The sequence below is a fragment of the Callithrix jacchus genome, chromosome 6, assembly GCF_049354715.1.
Source record: "Callithrix jacchus isolate 240 chromosome 6, calJac240_pri, whole genome shotgun sequence".
NCBI lineage: Eukaryota > Metazoa > Chordata > Mammalia > Primates > Cebidae > Callithrix > Callithrix jacchus.
In genome coordinates, this window is record NC_133507.1 from 163,655,989 (window position 1) to 163,680,148 (window position 24,160).

Genomic DNA, 24,160 nt, shown 5'->3' on the forward strand with positions numbered 1-24,160 from the left:
TTTCGATTCACGTAAATTTCGAACTTCTGTATTTTACGTGAGAGAGCATATTGAGGTGGTGTATATATTACAAAAGAGAGTAGAAAAGGGCGTTTTATATTTTTTCTGTCAGATTATATTCAGAGCAATATTGCTTTTAACATTGGGTTGCCTACATAATATTTAGATTTATTCGATTCGGGTAAAATTAGAATTTCGCTATTTTACATGAGAGAGCATACTGCATTGGTGTATATACTCCAAAACAGAGTAGAATAGGGCATTGTATATTTTGTCAGACAGATTATATTCAGAGCAATTTTGCTTTTCACATTGGGGTGCCTAGATAATATTTAGATTATTTTCAATTCATGTAATGTTAGAATTTTGGTATTTTACATTAGAGAGCATACTGAGTTGGTGTATATACTCCAAAACAGAGTGGAAAAGGGCATTCTATATTTTTTATGACAGATTATATTCTGAGAAATTTTGCTTTTTACATTGGGGTGCCTAGATAATATTTAGATCTTTTTCGATTCGCTTATATATTGAATTTATGTATTTTCTATTAGATAGCATATGGAGTTGGTGTATATATTCCAAAAAAAGGTAGAATAGGGCATTGTGTATTATTTCTGACAGATTATATTCAGAGCAATATTGTTTTTAACACTGGGGTGCCTAGATAATATTTAGATTTTTTTGATTCGGGTAAAATTAGAATTTTTGTATTTTACATGAGTGAGCATATGGAGTTGGTGTATATGCTCCAAATAAGAGTAGAATAGGGCATTGTATATTTTTTCTGAGAGTTTATATTCAGAGCAATTTTGTTTTTAACATTGGGGTGCCTTGATAATATTTAGATTTTTTCGATTCGGGTAAAATCAGAATTTCTGTATTTTACACGAGAGAGCATACTGAGTTGGTGTATATACTCCAAAACAGAGTAGAAGAAGGCATTGTAAATTTTCTCAAACAGACTATATTCAGAGCCATTTTCTTTTAACTTTGAGGCTCCTAGATATTATTTAGATATTTTTCGATTCGCTTAAATATAGAATTTCTGTATTTTACATGAGAGAGCATATTGAATTGCTGTATATAATCCAAAACAGAGTAGAAAAGGGCATTGTATATTTTTTCTGACACATTATATTCAGAGCAATTTTGCTTTTAACATAGGGGTGTCTAGATAATATTTAGATTTTATTCGATTCGCGTGAAATTAGAATTTCGGTATTTTATATGAGAGCATATTGATTTGGTGTATATACTAAAAAACAGAGTAGAAAATGGCATTGTATGTTTTTTCTGACAGTTTATATTCAGAGAAATTTTTCTTTTAACATTGGGCTGCCTCGATAATATTTAGACTTTTATCGATTCGCTTAAATACAGAATTTCTCTATTTTACATGAGCGAGCATATGCAGTTGGTGTATATTCTCCAAAACAGAGTCGAAAAGGGCATTGTATATTTTTTCTTACATATTATATTCAGAAGAATTTTGTTTTTAACATTGGGGTGCCAAGATAATATTTAGATATTTTCGATTCTCTTAAAGATAGAATTTCTGTATTTTACATGAGAGAGCATATGGAGTTGGTGTATATACTCCAAAACAGAGTAGAAAAGGACATAGTATATTTTTTCTGACAGATTACATTCAGAGCAATTTTCCTTTTATTTTTCAGTTGCCTAGATAATATTTAGATTTTTTTCGATTCACGTAGAATTAGAATTTCGGTATTTTACATGAGAGAGCATACTGAGTTGGTGTATATACTCCAAAACAGAGTAGAGTAAGGCATTGTATATTTATTCTGACAGATTATATTCAAAGCAATTTTGCTATTAACATTAAGGTGCCTAGATAAAATGTAGATTTTTTTCGATTCGCTTAAATATAGAATTTCTGTATTTTACATGAGAGAGCATATGGAGGTGGTGTATATACTCCAACACAGAGTAGAATAGGGCATTGTATATTTTTTCTGACAGATTTGATTCAGAGCAATTTTGTTTTTAATATTGGGTTGCCTAGATCGTATTTAGATTTTTTCGATTCGGGTAAAATTAGAATTTCTGTATTTTACATGAGAGAGCATACGGAGTTGCTGTATATACTCCAAAACAGAGTAGAATAAGGTGTTGTATATTTTAACTAACAGACTATATTCAGAGCCATTCTTTTAGCTGTGGGAGGCCTAGATATTATTTAGATTTTTTTCGATTCGCGTAAAATTAGAATTTCGGTATTTTACATGAGAGGGCATATTTAGTTGGTGTATATACTGCAAAACACAGTAGAAAAGGGCATTGTATATTTTTTATGACAGATTATATTCAGAGCAATTTTCCTTTTAACATTGGGGTGCCTAGATAATATTTAGATTTTTTTCGATTCGCATAAAGTTAGAATTTTGGTAGTTTACATGAGAGAGCATATTGAATTGGTGTATATACTCCAAAACAGAGTACAAAAGGGCATTGTATATTTTTTCTGACAGATTATATTCACAGCAATTTTGCTTTTAACATTGGGGTGCCTAGATAATATTTAGATTTTTTTCGATTTGCATAAAATTAAAATTTCGGTATTTTCCCTGAGCGAGCATACTGAGTTGGTGTATATAATCCAAAACTAAGTAGAATAAGGCATTGTGTATTTTTTCTAACAGTCTTTATTCAGTCCTGAATGTAATAAAATCTATTTTATTATTGAGCTATTCTACAAAAAGTATTAAAACATGTAGTTAAACTCCCAGTAAACACTATTTTTACCCAAATCACAAACTGCCAATCCCTTAAGTCTTGAGCTCCCAAGGGGAATTAGGAACCCTCCTGTGGCATTCCTCTTCTAAACGTCTGCTGAACAAAACTTGATGTTGCATTTTCCAAGAGCCCAAATGGATTACTTTTATGAAGTTTGGGGCAAATGAATTACACATGTATATAACCCTCCCTCAACACCCAGAAGTTATGCGGACATGCAGAATTCAAAAGTCTGAGGGTGGCTGTGCTCAGCGGGTGAAGGGATGCTTAGAAACCACCTCTTTGAGGAGGAAGGCAGGACGTTCAATAAGAGCGGGTGGCTACCAAAGAACTAAATTTTAACGCAACAAAGGTGAGTCCATCTCCCCGCAACCACAGGCATCCAACCCAGGAACACCTGGCTCCGCCTGGATGGCTGAGGTGCAGCTGGAGGGGGACTGAAAGGGTCAGACCACGGGATTGTTTTCCACTTTGGGCTTTTACACAGCAGTTTTGAAGACAAAAGGGCTTTTCAGCTAGGTTTGGTTCACCGTTCCCCTCCTCCCAGGCCCAAGCTTGGTCCCCAATGTCCCCAGCAATGCTTTGGACGTCCCTCACTTTGCTGTTTTTTTGGGGGGCCACTGCCCACCCCTAGGTTGCGTGCTGTCCCTCCTAGAGAGAGGTGGATGGCCATGACATTCCAGGGAGCAAAAAGGGAGGGGCGAAGGGGCAACGACACCCTTCTAAAGTTTCACCCCAGAAAGGCATCCCACTCTGCCCAGGAGGCGCCCTCAGGCTACAACCTTCCCGTGAGCCTCCTCCCTTTGCCCCGCCCCTCAGCACGGGGGAGGGGCGCTGTGCAGCCGGCGCTCTCTGATTGCCTGCCGCGTCAGGGTTCCACGCCGGGATTGTGCTGTGGGCAGCTGTCGGCGCCTGCGTGCACAACGTGGAGAACCAGCGTTGGGAGTTGCTGGAAGTTGGAGGCGAGGGAGCGGTCACTCTCAATGAGCGCGGGCGGCACTGGGCACAAGGTGGAGAGCAGTCCCTAGTCTAAGACTTTCCATCGCCCTCCGGCACCGCCAGTACCACGGACTCCACCCTGCTGCGGCCCCTCGGCGATGCGGTGCAGCTGCCACTCGACCAAGTGGGTTCAGGTACCACGAGGCACCAAGGCGTCGGGCACGCACCCTCGCTGCCCTTTGTGGCCATGGTGCCACCAGACCGGGGGCCTGGGAGAGGGGTGGGGACTGGGGCGCGCCACTGCTGGAAGGGAGGGGAAGACAAGCCTGTCCCAGTGACCTCTAACTTCCGCTGGCCTCCTCTCTGCCTCCATGCCTCTGGGGCATGCGCCCCAGACCCCCATCCGTCGCCCAGGGCCGGGGTGATCCAGGGGTCGGTGCTGGCGACAGTCTCGGGGAGGGTCTTCATGTAGACTTGAGGGTGTGTGTGCTGGTCCCTGCCCTCTGCCGCAGTGGGGCTGGGACTCAGCTGTTGGGTCCCTTCGGGTGCACAGGCTGGGATGTAGACGGAGCAGAAGTCTGTGCTCCGGAGAGGCCGGCGTGGTAGTGCCTGCCTGGCAGGTGGCTCTGAACGACTCCCGGAAAGGCTGAGGCGTGGGTCTAGGCGTGAACGGTGCATTAGAGATGGTGTCCATGAGTGCGAGGGGCACAAAGAAAGCCCCCTTTCCACAGTAGAGTTCTGACTCCACTTCTAAAATACTTTTCTGCACGCCTCTGTACCTCATAAATCTATTTTATTATTTTTTGCAATGGAAAAAAACAGCTCTGTTTTTGTAAAAAAAAAAAAAAAAAAAGAATTTTCTATTAGGCCTAGAAAGAAACTTAAAAAGTGTTTCTTCTTTTATCTAATCGGAACTTGTGTATGTGCACACACCCGTGTGACAGAAAGAGCCAGGGAGAGAGGGAGGGAGAGGAGGTGAAGGCAAGAAGAGAGAGAGCGATTAAAAAGCAAGTGCACTGTGGCAAGCTCGTCTGGACTAAGTGAGAAGCAGGCGGTTGTGGTGATGAGATAGGAGCTCGGTATGCTTCCTGGTACCAAGACTGTCATAAGTGGAATTGGGGTCTGAAAAAGTGACAGCAAAATTCAGCGTTCCTTTGACAACCACTCAGAAAATAGAATGTGAGGAAGCAGGAGGAAAAGAAGGTGTGGGGCCAGCCATGAGAATGCACCCCGCTGCTCCACGGATGCCTAGAAATGCTGGTCACTTATAGGGCACAGGTGAGGGGAAGTCTGGACTGGTGGCAGTAGTGCTGCCAAGCCATGTAGCCTGCTCTCTCAAGGGTGAATGTTCTTGCATAAGTAGTGGGGAAGATTATTCCCTAGTTTATATAGGCCCCATTTGTCCTAGACACAGATTTTAATGTTCTCAGGTGATCGCTTGCTTGATTGTCTGTGTAAAAGATCAGCAATCCTTTTTTTTTTCTGGAAAGGTCTAGGCAGTAAATATTTTAGGCTTGGCAGCCCATATGGTCTCTGTCACAGCTACTCATCTCTGTGGTTGTGGTGTGAAAGCAGCCATAGAAATGGGTAATAAAGGAGTGGGGCTGAGTTCCAAAGTACTTTTATGAGAACTGAAAATTGCATTTTATGTAATTGTTGACATGTCCCAAAATATTGTTACTTTTTTGAATTCTTTCACATTCGTGGCTCATGAGCTGTCTGACAAGAGACGACAGGCAGGAATTGGTGGATGGGCCATGGTTGCCCAAACCGTGTGTCCAAATCATGGCATTGTACAAGCAGGAGGGATCTCTGACCCTCTCTTTTTTTCCTCTTTCCTTCTTTTCAGTTTCTCATTGTGCTGATTTGGAAACCAGAAATCGAAAGCTCTGGGAAGTGAACTCTTTCTGACTTAACCTGTTAGTGGCAGTGTTAGGATAAAATTTCAGGTCTCAAGGAGCATTTCTTAGAGCCCAGATCAGACTGAATGCTGCTTTTGTGATTGCAGAAGGCATACCATCCTCTGGTACACTAGCTCCTTAGCGTCACCCTGAATCTGAAACTTAGTTCTTCATAAAGTCTTTTGTCCTATGATTCCTCAGTGCATCATTTGCTAATTTGCGCCAGTTATTCTCTTTAACACAACTGAGATATAGACATAAGCAAAGTTCCTACCCTTTAGGAACTCACTTCTTCAGGGCCTGGTTTTGATAATCCAGACAAAGCTACTTAAATGTAGTTTTATCCTTAAAAGCAAAATCGGCTGCACTTATGTAAGTTACAATAATAATTAGAATTTAGGAAAAATCCATTCTTAAAACAAGAAGGCAAAGAGAATAAAAAATAAACATCCAAGTCACCCTCTGACTGTGCGTTGGTTTTAAAACAACAAGACTATTATTTGAAGTGAACACAAGGAAAATTTTGCTACCAAGCGAGTACAATTTCTAACAGGTGATACATCGACTCCTCTGATTCCAGACATTTGCGAAAGTGCCCTTACTACCTACATTACTTCCTTCTGTAAAGCTCTACTGATTAAGACTTTATCTTTTGTGGTTGGATTTTTGCTTTTGGAATTACAATTCCAAAATTTTGCTTTGGGAATGAATGTCTCCCCATGTTTGCCAGGGTAGTCTCCAAAGCCTGACCTTATGATCTGCCTACCTGAGCTGCCCAAAGTACTGGGATTACAGATGTGAGCCACCACACTGGGCATTTTTTTTAAATTACACTGAAGACTTTTGAAAGGGTTGTGTGTTGTATGAACTCCCTCCTCACCCAATTCTCATGGATGGGAAAATGCTGCTGCTTCATTTTAAAGCTAAGGAGCTGCATGAACAGGAACTTCTAATTAACAATTCAAACTGATTAGCTCACGTCCCTGAAGGCTGGAGAACATGGGAACTGCTATCCCATCTGAATACAATCCAAAGGCAAAGGGCTGTGGCCAAGTTGAAATAATGGGGCAGATATAAGCGATAAAGACTGGAGCTGGGAGTGGCCCGTACTTCAAGTTAAGCCAAACAAAGGTGTTTGCATGTTTTATATGGGCAAAATAGGAATTCCATAATAGAGAAAACCATTGATTTTAAGGAGGACGCTGCCCTGAAAAGCTTCCTGCCAGGGGTAAGGAAGAGGCTGCCCAGGACCCCCAGAGGCAGGTGGTAGGAGGGCTCTTAGTGGCTTCCTAGAAACTGTATTACCTGAGGTAGTGAACTGCTGTCAGAGATCCCTACCAGGAGAATTTCTCAGGAACGCATGAGAAAGGGCCCAAAACTGCATGACTGCTCCTAAAATGTGAAACCATAATACAGCTGAACTATTCAATAAAGCCCTATCTGTTCCTCTGTCTCTCCTTTCTCCCTGCCCCTATCCAACCCTAGAAGAGCCAGAAAGCACTGCTAAGAAGTGAGGGTGGGTGGTCATAAACAAACACACTGCCCTCCTTTCCCTTCCCACTGTGGGTTTCTCAGGCTGAGGCTGTCACAGAGGAGGAGGGATGAAAATTGTTTTCGTTGATATTTTATCATGAACATTTATGAACGTACAGCAAAGTTGAAAAAACTTTACAGTGAACACTTTAACTGTATCTTCACCAACTTGGAGTCTTGTTTTATCTCATGTCCATCCATAGATCCATCTTTCTATCCATCCAGTAATCCATTATAGTTTTTAGGCATTTTAAAGTAAATTGCAGACATCAGTAACTCAACGTGCATTAACTAGAATTTGGTACCTTTTTTTTTCCTTTTGGTGTAAAGTTTACAAATGATGAAATGCAAAAATTTTAAGTATGTATTTACCGAATTTTGACAAAAGTATACATATGTGTAACCCAAAACTCTATCAAATAAAGAACATTACTATAATCCCTGATATGGTTTGGCTGTGTCCTCACCCAAATCTCTTCTTGAATTGTAGCTCCCAGAATTCCCACGTGTTGTGGGAGGGACCTGGTGGGAGAGAATTTAATCATGGTGACAGTTTCCCCCATACTGTTCTTGTGATAGTGAATAAGTCTCACAAGAGCTGATGCTTCTATAAGAGGAAAGCCCTTTTGCTCGTTTCTCATTTCTCTCTTGTCTGCCACCATGTAAGATGTCCCTTTGACTTTCTGCCGTGATGATGAGGCCTCCCCAGCCAGGTGCAACTGTGAGTCCCCTAAACCTTTTTTGAATAAAGTACCCAGTATCAGGTATGTCTTTATCAGCAGTGAAAAAACGGACTAATACAATCCCAGAAAGTTTCCTCATGACTTGTCTCAGTCTCCAGCTCTGTACCCTTGGATTTTTTTCATTGTAGACTAAGTTTACCAACTTTAGAAATTCCACATAACTTGAATCATGTTGTGATAACCCTATATATAAGGCTCCCTTCAGTCCACAAAATAATTTTTATATTTATCAGTCAGGTTACACATATCAGTATCTCTTTCATTTTTATTGCTGAGTAGTATTTCATGCTATGAAATAACGTAGTTCGCTACCTGATCCTCTATTTGTGGTCACCAGAAATATTTTCAACTTTTGATTATTATGAGTAAAGCTATTGTGGTCTTCTATAAGTATTTTTATTAACATGTATTTTCACTAATTGGGGTAGATTCCTAACTCGGAAATTTATTAGAGATGAGATGTATATTCGTTCTATAAGAAAATTCCAGAAATTTGACAAAGTAGTTGTACTGTTTTATAGTCCCATTAGCAATAGTTATAGTTGTACTGTATTCTTGCCAACATTTGGTGTTTAGTCTTTCCCAACCTAGTTATTTTGTGGGGTGTGTAGTAGTATCTCACTGTGGTTTTAATCTGCATTTCCTTGATGTTAACCATTTTGTCCCACTTGTATATTATCTTTGCAAAGTGGCTCCCCAAATTTTTTCCCCTTCTAAACAGTAATTGTTCTCTTTTTTTCTTTTAGTTGTTCTGTCATTCAGGCTGGAAGGCAATGGTGCAATCTTGGCTCACTACAGCCTCTGCTTCCTGGGCTGAAGCGATCCTCCCACCTCAGTCTCCCAATTAGCTGATACCAGGCTAACTTTTTGTATTGATATTAGCCAACATACAAGGCTAATTTTTTGTACTTATACTAGGTATCAGGGTCTCACCATGTTGCCCAGACTAGTCTCAAACTCCTGGCCTTAAGCCATTCATCCTCCTCGGCCTCCCAAAGTACTGGCACTACAGGTGTGAGCCACTGTGCCCAGCCTTATTTTCAGGTTATAAAACTGCTTTCTATATTCTGGAAATCAGGCTCTTTACTGAAAATAGATTTATGACCATTTTCTGTCAGGCTGTGGCTTGCATATTCTTTTGTTTAATGTATCTTTTAATTTTTTCAGACACATTTTCTGCAAAATTCGTGTTAGTTTTTGTTGTATTTTTCAGATACTTTGTTCATTTCATCTAAGTTGCAGAATTTGTCACCATGACGTTGTTTATGATAGTCTCTTATTATCCTTTTCACGTCTTCAGGATCTGTAGTGATAGTTTCACTTCGCTTTCACTTCTGATGTTGATACTGACCATTTGTGTTTCCTCTCTTTTTTTCATGATCAGAGTAGCTTAAGGTTTATTAATGTTGATATTTTAAAACAACCAGCTTCTTTGCTTTGTTAGTTTTCTCTATTATTTTGTCTGTCTTCAATTTGGTTTATCTCTGCACTTTTACCTTTATTGTTTCCTTCTTACTACTTCGTTGGAGTTTTCTTTGCTCTGTGTGTGTGTGTGTTTTCAATCTTCTTTAGGTGAACATTTACGTCATTGATTTTAGACCTTTCTCTTTTTCTTCTATTGCAGTATAAGCATGTACGGCTATACTTCCCTCTGGGAACTCCCATAGCTGTAATTCATAAGTGTTGGCATGTTGTATTTTGATTATCCCTTAGAATAAAATATTTTATATTCTACCTTTTGATTTCTTCTTGGGCTTGTGTATTATATTTAATCTCCAAGTACTTGGAGCTTTCCTAGTTCTCTTATTGTTAATTTCTGTTTTAATCCTATTGTGGTCAGGTAACATACACTGCATGAATTCAATTTGATTTAATCTATTCAGTCTTGTTTTACGACCTAGCATGTGACCTATCCTAGTGAACACTACATGTACTTGAAACATACAGTATTCTGTGGTTATTGGGTGTCGTCTTCCATTGGTTTGTTTAAGATGGTGGAGAGTGTTGTTCAGGTCATCTGCATCTTGACTAAGATTTTGTCTAGTTTATCTATCAATTGCTTGGGAGATGGGTATTAAAATCACCAATCAAAATTGTGGATTGTTTGTTTATTCCTTTAGTTCAATTGTGTTTTGTGCAAATTGATGCACAAATTATTTTTAATCCATTTTTTTGATGAAATGACTCTTCTGTAATCATGAACTATCCCTCTTTATCTTTGGAAATACTGTTTTGACTTAAGCATATTTTATTTGGTATTAATATAGCTTCTTCACACTTCCATTGCTGACTGTTTGCATAGTATATCATTTTAAATGTACTCATTTAGGGTCAGGTACAGTGGCTCACACCTGCAATCCCAGCACTTTGGGAGGCTGAGGCAGGTAGATCACTTGAGGTCAAAAGTTTAGGACAAGCCTATCCAATGCAGTGAAACCCCAGCTTTATTAAAAATATCCCAACATTTAGCTAGGCATGGTGGCAGGTTTCTGTATTCCCGGCTACTCAAAAGGCTGAGGCAGGAGAATTGCTCGAACCCAGGAGGCGGAGTTTACAGTGAGCAGAGATTGCACCACTGTACTCCAGCCTAGGAGATAGAGTAGGACACTGTCTTAAAAAAATTCAAATGTACTTATTTAGACCTACGTATATTTGTCTTCTTTTTTTCTATTCAAAGTGTGTATTTCATATACAGCACTGGGTCTTGTGGGTTTTTTAAATCAATTCTGGCACTTTAATTGGAGTATGTGGTATGATTCAATAACATTTAACGTTATTAAATATAGATTTATTAGTGGTCGAATGATGTAATTGGATTCAAGCTTACAATTTAATGGTTTGTTTCATTATTTTGTTTGTTTTCGTTTGCATCCCCTTCCCCACTTTTTGTTCTGTCCCTTTTCTCCTGATGTCTTTTGGACTCTTTAAATACTTTTAAAATTTCATTTTAAAGTATCCATGACTTATTAGATGTAGTGGTTGAATATTCCTTATCTGAATTCCTTGGGACTAGAAGTGTTTTGGATTTTAAACTTTTTTCATATTTTGGAACATTTACATATACATAAAGAGATCTCTTAAAGATATAACTGAATTCTAAACACAAAATTCACCTATGTTTACGTACACCTCATACACATAACGCAAATAAAATTTTACATATTTTTAGCAATTTTGTGCACGAATCAAAGTTTGTATACATTGAACCATCAGAAAGCACACATATCGCTATCTCAGCCATCGATGTGGATGAATTTCAGATCTTGGAATATTTTGGATTTTGGGGTTTATGGATCAGAGATGCTCAACCTCTACCTGTTTTCATTGTTGATTATTTTATGTGTTAAAATATGTAAAAAAAAGGGTTAAGTTTTCAGCTGAATGAGATTTTTGAGTTTGGAAATTAAACTAAACAGGATTTTTCTTAAGTTCCAGGATACAGGTGCAGAATGTGTAGGTTTATTATATAGGTATATGTGTACCATGGTGCTTTGCTGCACCTATCAACCATTCATCTAGGTTTTAAGCTTCACATGCACTAGCTATTTGTCCTAATGGTCTCCCCGTCTCACCCTCCTCTGACCCCCAACTGGCCCCAATGTGTGTTGTTCTCTCCCTGTGTCCATGTGTTCTCACTGTTCGACTCCCAATTATGAGTGAGAAAGTGTGGTGCTTGGTTTTCTGCTCCTGTTTTGAACTAGACAGAATTTGTTAATATCTTAAATTGCTCAGTGAAATAGAAAATATCAAAGATTCTACCCAACAGGTGGGTAAGAATGAGTCCACGTAGCAACTTTGATAAAGTGAAGGGAAATAACAAACCATTTCTGATTGCTCCCTGCCACAGTCAGTGCATTCAACCTTTTTACTGTCCTTTTATTATTTTTCATTGTTCTTACAGTCATTATTATTTTTCCCCAAATGAAAAAATAAAAGTGGTGGGATTGATAGTGAGGAAACAAAGACTGACAGCTGCCCATACACCTGAGTTTAACTTTTGAGAAATATAGTCAACATGATGATTTTCACACAGGGCTAGTAGGCCTTCTGCATCTGTTATAATTCCTGTTATGTTGTGGACAGAAAATAAATTTTTCTCTCCATGGGAACCTGTTAGTGATACTTGAGAACAATGTCAACTGTAGACCAAAACCGAATACAAGTGGAAATATTGTTTCATTTTTTTTGCAGTATTCCCTTTTTAAGACCTGAGATAGGAGGATAAAAAAGGAAAGAACTATTGACATGTGCAACAACATGGCTGAATATCAAAAACATTTTCTTGACTAAAAGAAACCTTACATATGGAGTGATCACAATATAATTCTATTTCTATCAAACTTTAAAATCTGTGCTGAAAGAATATTTAAAAGTATATTTGGGTTCGGGACCGACTAAGAGGAGGCAAAACTGAACTTTTTACTCTCTGCTGTGATCCAAAACCCATGCTATAAACTTTGTACACAGTATCTCATTTAATCCTCAAAATCACCCTAACAGGTAGTTACTGTCACTTCCCCTGCTTCAAACAGAACATAAAGCTCAGAGAATTCAGGTACTGTGTTTTTTTTGTTTTTTTGTTTTTTTTTTTTGATACGGAGTTTCGCTCATGCCACCCAGGCTGAAGTGCAATGGCGTGATCTCAGCTCACTGCAAGCTCCGCATTCTGGGTTCAGGCAATTCTCGTGCCTCAGACTCCCAAGTAGCTGGGACTACAGGAATGCACCACCATGCCCAGCTAATTTTTTGTATCTTTAGTAGAGATGGGGTTTCACCATGTTGACCAGGATGGTCTCGATCTCTTGACCTCGTGATCCACCTGCCTCGGCCTCCCGAAGTGCTGGGATTACAGGTGTGAGCCACCATGCCTGGCCCAGTACTGTGTTTTACACCTACTTAGAAGTCACCAATTTCTAAAGTTCTATAAAATGTTCAACATAAAAATGAATAAAGTAGGCAAAAAAGACCATGTAAATAGCATTTCTACAAATATCTCCTAAGACAATTTTCACATCGATGTCCAAAGACATTTACAAGAACGTTTTCCACAACACTGTTTAAAATAATAGAAAACTACAAGCAACTAAATGTCCATGGAAGAGTTAGATTCTTTCTCTTATTTCTGTATAATGCAATACCGTGCTGATGTAGAGATATCATATTCATTTTTAAAAATTACATTCACCTTCTTCTCATGGATCCAAGGAGATATGTTAGAGAATATCTATTGCATTTGGACATAAACATAAATACAAAGGAAATAGTAGGGGCTCTCTACAAGTGGTTATATATTGGAAGAGGAAGAAGAGAAAAATAAAAGGGATCATGAACTTTGTATATGCTTTGGTAGTGTCTGGTTTTGTATATAACTTGAATTTTTTCCTAAATATATTTTACAGTCTGCATAATTACTAGGTAAGAAGACAAGTAAGTCACTTTAGTAAAAGTTCTTCCAATTACTGCAACTGATTTCTATAGTCAGAATGTTCCCAGAACCTGAAAAGAGGAAGCACTATAAATGGAAGGCAGAAATACTGACACTAGAGGGCCAGAGCTGGAGAGGGTGGATCTAATGCAGCAAATCCATCAGCAGTTCTCTTCGCCATCTTTGAGAAACCTCAAAATTTTACTTGCTTAATAAATGAGTTAAATTGAAAACAAATCCAGACAGTGGTGCATGAGAAAGGTTACATGTGTCCCGAATAATAAGTCTGTGCACAATATAAATAAAAACATACCATTTTACATTCATAAGATTGACAAACAAAAAGTAAAAGTCTAGGAATATCAAGTGAAGCCAAACACAAAACAAGTTTCCCCACATTTTCTGTGGGAATACCAATTGTTACAACTACTTTAAACAATTGGAAATTCATAGTAAAAATGAAGACAAGCCTCCCCTACAATTTACCAATCCCTCTTCTGGTAACACAGTAAGAGAGATTCTTCCCAAGAAACCTGTAAACAAATGTATATGGCACTATGCATGTAATTGTACATCGTGGTATTTCCATATGGTAAAGTATTATTCGGCAGGGAAAGTAAGTAGACCAGAGGTAGACATTTCAATATCAATAAGTTTTAGAAAAATAAAATGGAGTATAGGAAGCTGCAACTATATCTGTAATGCTTTGTTTTGCCAGGAAAATAAAGCGACACGTGGGGAGGGCAAAGGACAACAAAAACTAAACAATCTGAAACACATGCAGAAAAATACCCATATTTTAAAATTTTCCATTGCTGCTTATATTAGTTTCTGTCTTTTCTATAGGCTTGAAGTACTTGATAATCAAGAAAATATAAAAGGCATAGGAAAAAGTATTCTGAGAAAATACATCGAAAGGTTTATGGTTATTAGATTTGGTAAGATTTTAAATGACTTTAATTTTCTTTGTTATATCTCTCTATATGTCCTAGTCATACCATATTAAATGTGTATTTCATTTATGACAATAAAAATGTATTGTTTAAAAACTCATATATATGCAGTTTTATCTGACGTATGATGAAACTCTACGAAACATAGATTCAGCAAAAATACTGAGAACAAGAACAAAAATAATGATATTAAGAGTTGTTGACTTTTGGATGGAGCTATGAGTGACTTTACATTTATCTCTAAACTCGATTTTTCTATAGTGGGCAAATAAAATATTTGTGAAAGCTAGATTAAATAGAAAGCTATAGGTTTTAAATGAAAAGGAATTCAAATAATTTTCCAGCATGATAAAATGTTCATATTCCTAAATATGAACTACTTTACAAAAGCACCAGTGATTTTAAAGAAACATTAGATGATTTTTAAAGGAAGTCAGTTATGATACTGCAGTTGATAGTGATACTGAGTGTTTGCTAGCTCCACTAATCAGGATATTAAGTTAATAGTATATAATATGCCATAAAGAAATTATATGAGCAGAGGTTACTGCAAAAGGAGAACACAATGATTTTAAGTGGGCTGGTGACCTGAATTTCTTCCAGTGAGGGGAAACATCAGAGTCATTTGATCAATGAAGTGCCTTTTATAAATCTTCAGGAAATCTCCTATGAAGGCTTTAAGAAGATGGATTTCTTATTACTTCTGATGTATGTTCCCATGAAATTTTTCCATTGCCACCATGGGCCTGCCCAGCCTAAGAGATGGAAACTGTGAGTCCAGCCCACTGACGCCCACCATCAGTAAGAAGATTGCACACTGAGGAGGCCATGACCAGCCTGCTGACTGAAATCTATACTGTAAAAGGATGATGCTGCTCCAGCAATCCTGAAACCCTGCCCTAGGATCAATGCAAAGTGGTGTCAACCTTAAAATTTCAATACGCCTAGGCAGATAGTTATCTTTAAATATAAGAACAGTATCATTTTCTGGAGAAACCAAAAGAATCCAGAAAAATTCTACAGTAGTCTACTCTGCCCTTCCTCCCCGTTCCGTCTTGTTAGTAACAGCCAAATCCAGGCACAAAGATGTCCTAACTTCTACACCTGAGGTTGCCCACAACGTGTGCTAGGTGACGCATCTTATAGAGCACATATGCAAACAATTATGGGATCTGAAAAACAATAACTCAGGCAGAAACATTAGGAATTAGTGCCCCTAAGTGAACCAGTGGGAAAAAAGGAGGCTTAGAGAGTTTAAACAACTTTCCCCAGTAGCTGATAAGTTACGGTGGCCTTAGACAAGCTGACAAGAGTGGTAGCAAAAAGGCTTCAAGGATTACAAATTGTTCTACTATAAGGTTTTAAAAAGGTTTCAAAGGCAAAGAAGAGCAAATGAAGCCATGAATTTTACAATCTACATATTTTTAGCCCTTTCTCTTTTTTGCTCTTCTTGAGTAAACTAATTAGACCCTGCAAACACATTCCCACCCACAATGTGGTCTCCATTGCTTTAGGAACTCACCTCTGAGCAGCCAGAGGAAATGCAGCTGACCCCTTATCTAGTTAACAACCTTTTATACTCTGACCTTTCGCTTTGCTTTCTCCATGCCAACATAAGACATACAAAGATTCTTCTGCCTCCAAGATGCTGCAGCTTTCTTCTCAGCTAGTTACCCCCAGCTAAAAATAACTTTTCCACATACTCAGAGATATATGGCAATCAAGCAACCAAGTGCCCCTTTTGCCAATGACATGTTTTTAAAAAATATGTTCAATGAGCGGCTCTTTGAAAATGATTCACTTTTTTTCTGAGTTGCAAAGGCAAACGAAAGGCAAATTATGGCTCCATAAGCAACTGTTTGCACAGATCCCATTAATTCGCCATCCACAGGGCTATTGACAACTAGCTCTTTTCTCTTGTCATTTCGCTTACCAGGCAGAAATGATTACAAACATAATTTCTTTGGGGGGTTATTTAGGTTAGAGAGGGCCCCTTGATAATGCAGAAGTCATAACGGCCACCAGACACAGGAGAACAATAGCTCCCAGTGCTTCCACAATGGAGAGAGAGATAACTGAATGCCATATTCGGAAGAAATTCAAACCATCATTGATTTTTTCAGATGATAAAACTGAGGCTCAAAGAGGTTAGGGGGTTAACCAAAGTCAGTCAGTGTTTTAGTTTGCAGCAAAGCTGAAAGCAGGCGCTAAGCATTCTATATACAATGCCCTTTTCTACTCTGTTTTGCAGGATATACACCAACTCAATAGGCTCTCTCATGTAAAATGCAGAAATTGTAATTTTATGCGAATCGAAAAAAATCTAAATAATATCTAGGCGCCCCAAAGTTAAAAGAAAATGTCTCGGAATATAGTATGTTAGAAAAAATATACAATGCCTTATTCTACTCTCTTTTGGAGTATATACACCAACTCAGTATGCTCTCTCATGTAAAATACCGAAATTCAAATTTTACGCGAATCGAAAAAAATCTATTTTTTCAGCCAAGTGGCTAACTTGGCTGTTCAAGGGAAAAATTCTTGCAAATGCAGCTCTTATTATTTGCCAAATGTTCATGCACAAATGCATTTATTTTACCAAGAGCGTAGTGTTGGGTCATTTAAGGAGAATGGGAAAACACCACTCACAATTGAAGAGGCAAAATAGCATACAGATAGCACTCCAGAGCTTGCAAACCCCTTCATATACACTATACCAATGGTACCTCACACTGACTGCGGAGAGGCTGAGATGATGAGAAAGGGCAGGTATATTTATGATTATTTTTACAAGTAAGGTTAACTTAGACAAAGTAACTCTCTCCAGGTCACAACTCAAGGAAGTAATACATTTCTGTGATGAAAATACAAGTCTTGGGGCTTCTGATTTTATCATGTGTCTATCAAAATCCCCCACCTGCCAACGTTAAGCCATACAATGTAGAACATAAAAACCATACAGCCTCTGAAACAGAGGAGGGGGCGAGATCAAAACTCATTTGAACTTACATAATCATATTTTATCAATTCATTATTAGTCCACTATGATCATTGTGGTCGTCATTAATAGACAAGACGTGTTGAGCAACTACTACCTGCCAGACCAAATAGGAAGGACTTCATCTGTGCTGTTTCACTGAACCTTTACTTTCAACAAAGGTGCTCTTAAAAATCAGAATGATGAAAGTACAGATGAGAAAATGGAAGCCGAGAAGGCTTGAGTTGCCTAAACCTGCTCCTAAATCCTAGCCTTTTGCCAAGGCCACTCTACTAGACTTGCTTCTGTGGGATCTATTGTATTCATAGTCAAATACCAATAAGGCCAAGACAATGAGTACTTTTGAGTTCTTCTGGGTTTTGGGGAAAATTTAAACAATGTCTCCCAATCTCCTGAATGCATTGAATGTATTCGGCCGATTCTGAATAAAGACTGTGTTTTCTGGTGAACTGCACAAGGTTTTATAGACTTGTTGAGGAGGTGGTGTTTGATTTACATAGTGTCCAAATACGGGTTGGACCAGGTGAGAGCTTTACATAGCTCGTGAAGAAGCTGGCTATCCACCCGAATCTTCTTATGCATATAGGTTTTCTACTTGGCCAGTGCATGTTGTCTGTCCCTTACTGCACTTGTGGTTGATAAAGAAAAAGGAAGATGAAGCCGTCAGGTTGAGCATGCCTGGCACCCAAGTAGCTTCCTATTGTTACAGCTGCTGGCATTCGCCTGTGCAAGCTTCCAGCTTGCTTGTCTATATCTTCAGCTCGATTTTACAGGCCACTCTTTGTTAGAAATGGTTTTGGGGCTGCTTTTTATTCAAAGGGAAACCTTACCAAAGACTTCCTTACTTTCAATCTCTGACTAAATAATTCCTTTAGAACTCCTGTATCAATGGGACTTCTGGATTACAGTTGAAGTAGTTTTGGCTGATCATCAACTCTGCCTCCACTTAATAGTGAATGCTTTTATTTTCCATGTTTCAAGGAGGGTCTCTTTGCTTCTTGCCCTTCTTCAGAATAGCAGTGTGGAAATTGCATTTAGAACACCTGTTGGGCACAGTGGCTCACACCTGTAATCCTAGAAATTTAGGAGGCTAATATGGGAAAATTGCTTCAGGCCAGGAATTTGAGAGCAGTCTGGGCAACATAGCGGTACCCCATCTCTCAAAAAAAGAATTACTGGGTGTGGGGATGCATACCTGCTGCCCTGTTGGCCCAGCTTCTGTCAGGAGGCCATGGCAGAAAGGTCACTTGAGCTCAGGAGTTTGGGGCTGCAGTGAGCTATGGGCATTTAAGCAGCCAGCGTGGGCATTGAGGCTGCTATGACCAGAACTTTAGTAATAGCCTGCTGTGCATAGGTATGTAGTTTGCACCTATTTCTGCATGTGTACATTGTTTAAATAGTAGGCACATATTTGTATACGTGTACATACGGTGTTATGATACATATATATTTTCATAATATGTGCACTATACATATGTACCTAATACATACCTAATGTGTACAATACGTACTTTTTGGTGATATTACATGACATATATGTATTAGTGTGATTATATATCTTACTGTGACTATATATATTTTATCACTGATATTTTAAGGAATGTGCATTCCTTTATTTATTTTTATTTCAGTCCTGAAATTGACCTTTATTTTTAAACGTCAGACTGGTAATGTGCTGATGTTGTAAAAATGTTCACACTTAGGTTTGAGTGGGGAAACCCAATCGTCATACTTAGGAATTAAAAAAGAACTAAAATAGACGTAAAAAAATGCACATGGGTACTTTTTAACCAGTAGTACCAGGCACCCAAAAATTAATGCTTTCAAGTGAAATAAGAAAAGATCACAGTTCTTATTTGGGCTAGTGATTCTGATAGGCATAGCAGGAATGAATGAATGAATTTTATTAACATATATAATAAATAAGTAAAGAACTTTACAAGATAATTTGAGATAGTGATAAGTACCATAACATCAGTAAAATGGGGTCTATGATAAGTGAATTAAATATTTACTTGAATACCTAATACATTTCCAAACTTATTGTGGTCAAAGGGCTCCTGATTCCCCTTACCACCAACTTCTCACTAGGGGATGCTTCTGAAGATTGCGAGGTTTGGGAAGCTTTTGAAGACGTTATTTGAGTTGAGATATGAATGATGAAGTATCTGTATGCATTCCAGGTATGGAGGTGGCAAAGCATTGGTTTTGGGGTGGAAATGAGTTTAGGGTGTTTGAGACTGTCAGTAGGAAATGTTGGAATGTATCCAGAGAAGAAATAGTAGTAGATGAGGCTAGAGAGGTGGAAAGGGCCTTGATATTTTAGGGTAGAATAAGGAGTTAGGATGTCACTTTAATGATGGCAGCAAGTCTGTAGAGTGTTCTAGGTCTGGGGATTGATGGCCTCATGACTGTGGCTACTGTGTAGTGATGACTGGTAGAGGTAGAAGAGAAAATGGTGACCTTTCAGAGCTGTTGTCTGGGTAAGAAGCCATAGTAGCTGTGTAGATGGAGCCTGGGCCAGATTTAGCAATGTACTTTGCAGACAGAGCTAAGAACTTAAGTGTGGATTCTATGTGGAAGGCAGGAGATGAGTAGTCAAGAGTTGATTCCTAGGTTTTAGTTGAGCAACTGAATGTATGATGGTTCAATTACTAAGATGGGGAAAATTCGAGGAGAAGTTGGTGGTGAGGGGAATCAGAAGATACCTTTTGGCCACAGTTGGTTTTAGATACTTATTAGATAGTCAAGTGAGGTGGTTTAGTGGGCAGTGGAATAAATATCTGTAGTTCAGTGGTGAGGTCAAGATTAAAATGACAAAGGTAGGTGTCAGCAACATAGAGCTGACTTCAAAGCCATGAGACAGGATGAACTCCCTACAAGGGGAGGGGCTAAGTTTACTTTCTTAAATTGAGAAAGTTGGACAGGATGGTGTTTAAGGTCTCATCTTCTTCAAAAAGTTAACTGTTTATTGAATTTCAGAGAGTCTCTGTAAGAAACTTGAAGTGATGGAATTTTTTTTGTAAAATGCTGTAGCTGCTTTAAAATAATGAAAAGGATGAATGGGAAGAAATACAGACATTTAAGTATTGGAAATCTGTATTTATTCTGAAATGGCTTGTTTACAAAGCATAATATGTAACTGCGATCAGATATCCTTCTGAAAGTGAAAATAATCTTCATTTTGTAAGGTTTCAGTTAAACCCAATTGGTGGTCAATATGAACTTATTTTTATCAAAACATTTTAAACAGCTTTATTGAGGAGTCAAGTGACACCCAAGCTGCACATATTAGAAGTGTAAAGTTAGATGTTTTCACATAGGTATTCAGCCATAGAGCTGTCACCACTAGAGATAATAGACATACTTATCATCCCAACAGTTTCCGTGTACCCTTCAGTACTGTCTCCCTCCTTCCTCTGATCCATAGGCAACCACTGATAAGCTTTTTGTAACTGTAGATTACTTTTCATTTTCTAACTTATATAAATAGAATCATACAGTAGGTATTCTTTTTTTCTGGCTTTTTTCATTCAACGTGATTATTTTGAGATTCATCCATGGTGTTTTTTGTGTCAGTAGTTCTTTTTCTTCCGTTTGCTAAGTAATATCCTATTGTATGTATATACCAGATGCATTTTTGCAGTCATAATGAAGTTAGACTACCTTCTTTTTTCCCTTCAGTGGGTCTCAGGATTTGCTGGTATTATTTGTAATCCTGAAAATTTGAGACAAGTCTCAGTTAATTTAGAAAGTTTATTTTGCCAAGTTTGAGGATGCACCCTTCTTAGACAGTCTCTGGAAGTCCTGATAACATGTGCCCAGGGTGGTCGGGACACAGCTTAGTTTTATACATTTTAGGGAGACGTGAGACATCAGCCAACATCTGTAAGAAGTACAATGGTTGTGTCCAGAAAGGCAGGACAACGTGAAGCAAAGACAGAAAAAAGACTTGAAGTTGGAAGGAGCTTCTGGGTCACAGATAGGTGAAAGAGAGGAGTGCTTGCATTCTTTGAGTTTTTGATTAGCCTTTTTAAAGGAGGCAATCAGCTATGCATGTATCTCAGTGACAGGCAGGTTATCCCTAAGCAGTTCCCGGCTTGGCTTTTCCCTCTAGCTTAGTGATTTAGGGGCCCCAAGATTTATTTTCCTTTCACACACCAAAGAGACTAAAAATGTGAGTACATATACACACAGAGACACATTCCAAACTCTCTTCATAGAAGGGCTTCCTTGTTCTTGTATTCATCCCCTTCATCCTGTTCAGGGATGAGCTTTCTGCTGGCTTTCATTTACCAGAGCAAGCTTGACAGTGCTGTGGATAGGAAGCAGGCCCACCCTTTCTGTGTGTTTGTGTTCTGTGTGATTTTTTTGGGAATGTGTGTATGTTGTTGAGCTTTTTTTTTTAAATATAGATTGTGTTTATGTCAGGAGGTTGCCTAAAATAAAACTGAAGCTTCATAGTTTAGCCTTTAGTTGTGTTTCATAGTTTAGCAGTTATGGATTCAGTTAATCTAGTACCTCTGATTTCACAAGAGAGTATAATAACCCTTTTCTCAGTTCATAGGAATTTTGTATAGTTGGTTACGACAGAGATCAAAATGAGACAAACACTCATTCACGTGGTAAGTAGATGCTTACCTTTAATCTCTGTGGTGTCTTGATTAAATCACTTGCTTTCTGCTTCTGTTTCTATGCATTTGGAAAAGTTGACTGCTTTCTTGTTCCTGTGGATGATCTGAGAACACACATGAGTTAATCACCCTCTGGCTGTTTTTAACATCATGAGCTTACATGCAGTTTAAGGATTTCTGGGCTCTCTGTGCTGTTATCTGGGGTTGTCTGAGGAGGAATAGAAGCAGATACGGTAGGATGATGACACAGGTTAGCATGCAAGTGCAGTAAAGAATTCCATTTTGGATGTTTTTAGAATTTTCTGCAGGATGTTCTGTTTTCTAGGTAATTTGTAGATTTTTATACTGCTTTATAAAAAGCTCTTTCCTCAATTGGTAGCTTTGAATTCTTCTTCAGTATTTATGGGAAGTCATATTCTTGATTTAGATGTTCTGTTTTACCTTACCAAAGATGACTCTACCAGTTGTGAAGCCAACAAGGAAGAAGATCTGCTGCTCTGGGTATCTAAGAGATCACTTCATCTTGGTACTTACGAGACTGCCTCATTCTTTGTGATGGCTGTAGAGTATTCACTCCATCGACTGAATGTAACATGTTTTAGTTGTCCCCGCCACTTTTCCCGTTATATCTATGCTGAAGTACATAATACTTACATGCAAATACATTATCTCTCACATTTCCAAATTGTTCTCCATTAACATTTTATCGTTATGTACTTACACCAACAAGGTTTTAGTGTGTCTCTTTCCTTATACACTCAACAATACAGAGTGCTACTAGAGTTTATCTGATTGGCGAAAATGTTATTTTCTTCTGATTTTTAACTTATATATCTCTTATTACAGAGTTTGGGCATCTTTTCATGTGAATGAGTCATCTGTAATTCTTTTTCTGAGGACTCACTGTTCGTATGTGCAACCTATTTATTATATGGTTACTGTTTTATTGATGATATGTAGGAGCTTTAGATATATTAAGCAAATTAGCTCTTGGCAATATGACTTATACTGTTGCTTTTAAGTTTGTTGTTTGTCCTTCGATGTTGCTTACCGTGTTTTGCCATGAGGGGATTTTTTATATTGATGTAAAGGAATTACATCTAATTTTAAAAATTTCTTTCAAATTTTGTGTTACACTCAAAACATTGCAGATATTACGTTTATCATATTTTGAATACCCGCCTCAGCCTCTCAAAGTGCTAGGATTACAGACCCAACAGTGGCTGGAGCCACTGCACCCAGCTACTCAAGGCAAATATTGAGCCAATGTACTTGGCCATCCAAGGTTTTACCCTGAGTAGGGGAGCTCTGAGCACTGGCATCGGAGGGAGCAGTCTCTTGGATGAACTGTGGGATATACACATTTTCTAATGGGCACAGCATTCCAAGGCTTCTCATTCACATCTTCTTCAACTCCAAGTCTTGGGATGCCTCAAACCCATACTCTACATGGGCTAGCCTTCACTGAGCAGCTAGTGTGGGGCAGACAGGCCAGGGTGGGCACGCAAGAGGAAGGAGACCCAGACTTTGCCTCAAGGAGATCACATTCAAGCAGTAACAGAATTACTCCAGAATGTCAGATCAAGGGACCAAAGCCTCTGATTTTTTTTTCCTTTATTTCTTCTCTCTCTAACTCTCTTTCTCTCTCTCTCATTCTCTCTTCCTCTCTCCTTTCTTTCTCTTTCTATTTTTCAAGATAGAGTTTTACTCTTGTTGTCCAAACTGGTGTGCAATGGCCTCAGGTGATCCACCCACCTAGGCCTCCCAAATGTTGGGATTATATGTGTGAGCCACTGGATCTTGCCACCTCCAATTTTCACAGAAAGAGGCACAGAAAAATTTGGCACCCAACAGAAATGAGTTCAAATATCAGTTTCCCTAGTTCTTGGCTCAAGCTTTCCGGTTCTCAGTGATTTCCTATGAAAGGGAATGAGAGGGGTCTGTGGTGACAAAATCATGGCAGGCAAGGTGACACTCACCTGCAATCTCAGCAACTCAGGAGGTTGAGGTGGGAGGATCGCTTGAGGGCCTACCTGGGAAACATAGGGAGACCCCAACTCAAAAAAAGTAAAAAGGGGGCATGGTGGCTCATTCCTGTAATCCTATCACTTTGGGAGCCCAAGGCAGGTGGATCACTGGAGGGGTCAGGAGTTTGAGACCATCCTGGCCAACATGGTGAAACCCCATCCCTACTAAAAATACAAAAATTAACCAGGCGTAGTAGTGCATGCCTGTAGTCCCAGCTACTTGGAAGGTTGAGGCAGAAGAATCACT

The 24,160-nt window shown here is 38.8% G+C and overlaps 1 protein-coding gene across 2 annotated transcripts in view; it reads left to right on the plus strand.

Annotated features, from left to right (window-relative positions):
• The first annotated feature begins 3,614 nt into the window (after nucleotides 1-3,614).
• The window catches only part of LOC144576846 (uncharacterized), an 87,389-nt gene continuing 66,843 nt past the window's right edge, over nucleotides 3,615-24,160 (plus strand). The window contains exon 1 of one of the 2 annotated variants that reach the window (XM_078329203.1): nucleotides 3,615-3,893. The gene's annotated coding sequence lies outside the window, so the exon portion shown is untranslated. The remainder of the gene's footprint in view (nucleotides 3,894-24,160) is intronic. The other variant, XM_078329202.1, reaches the window with a different exon arrangement.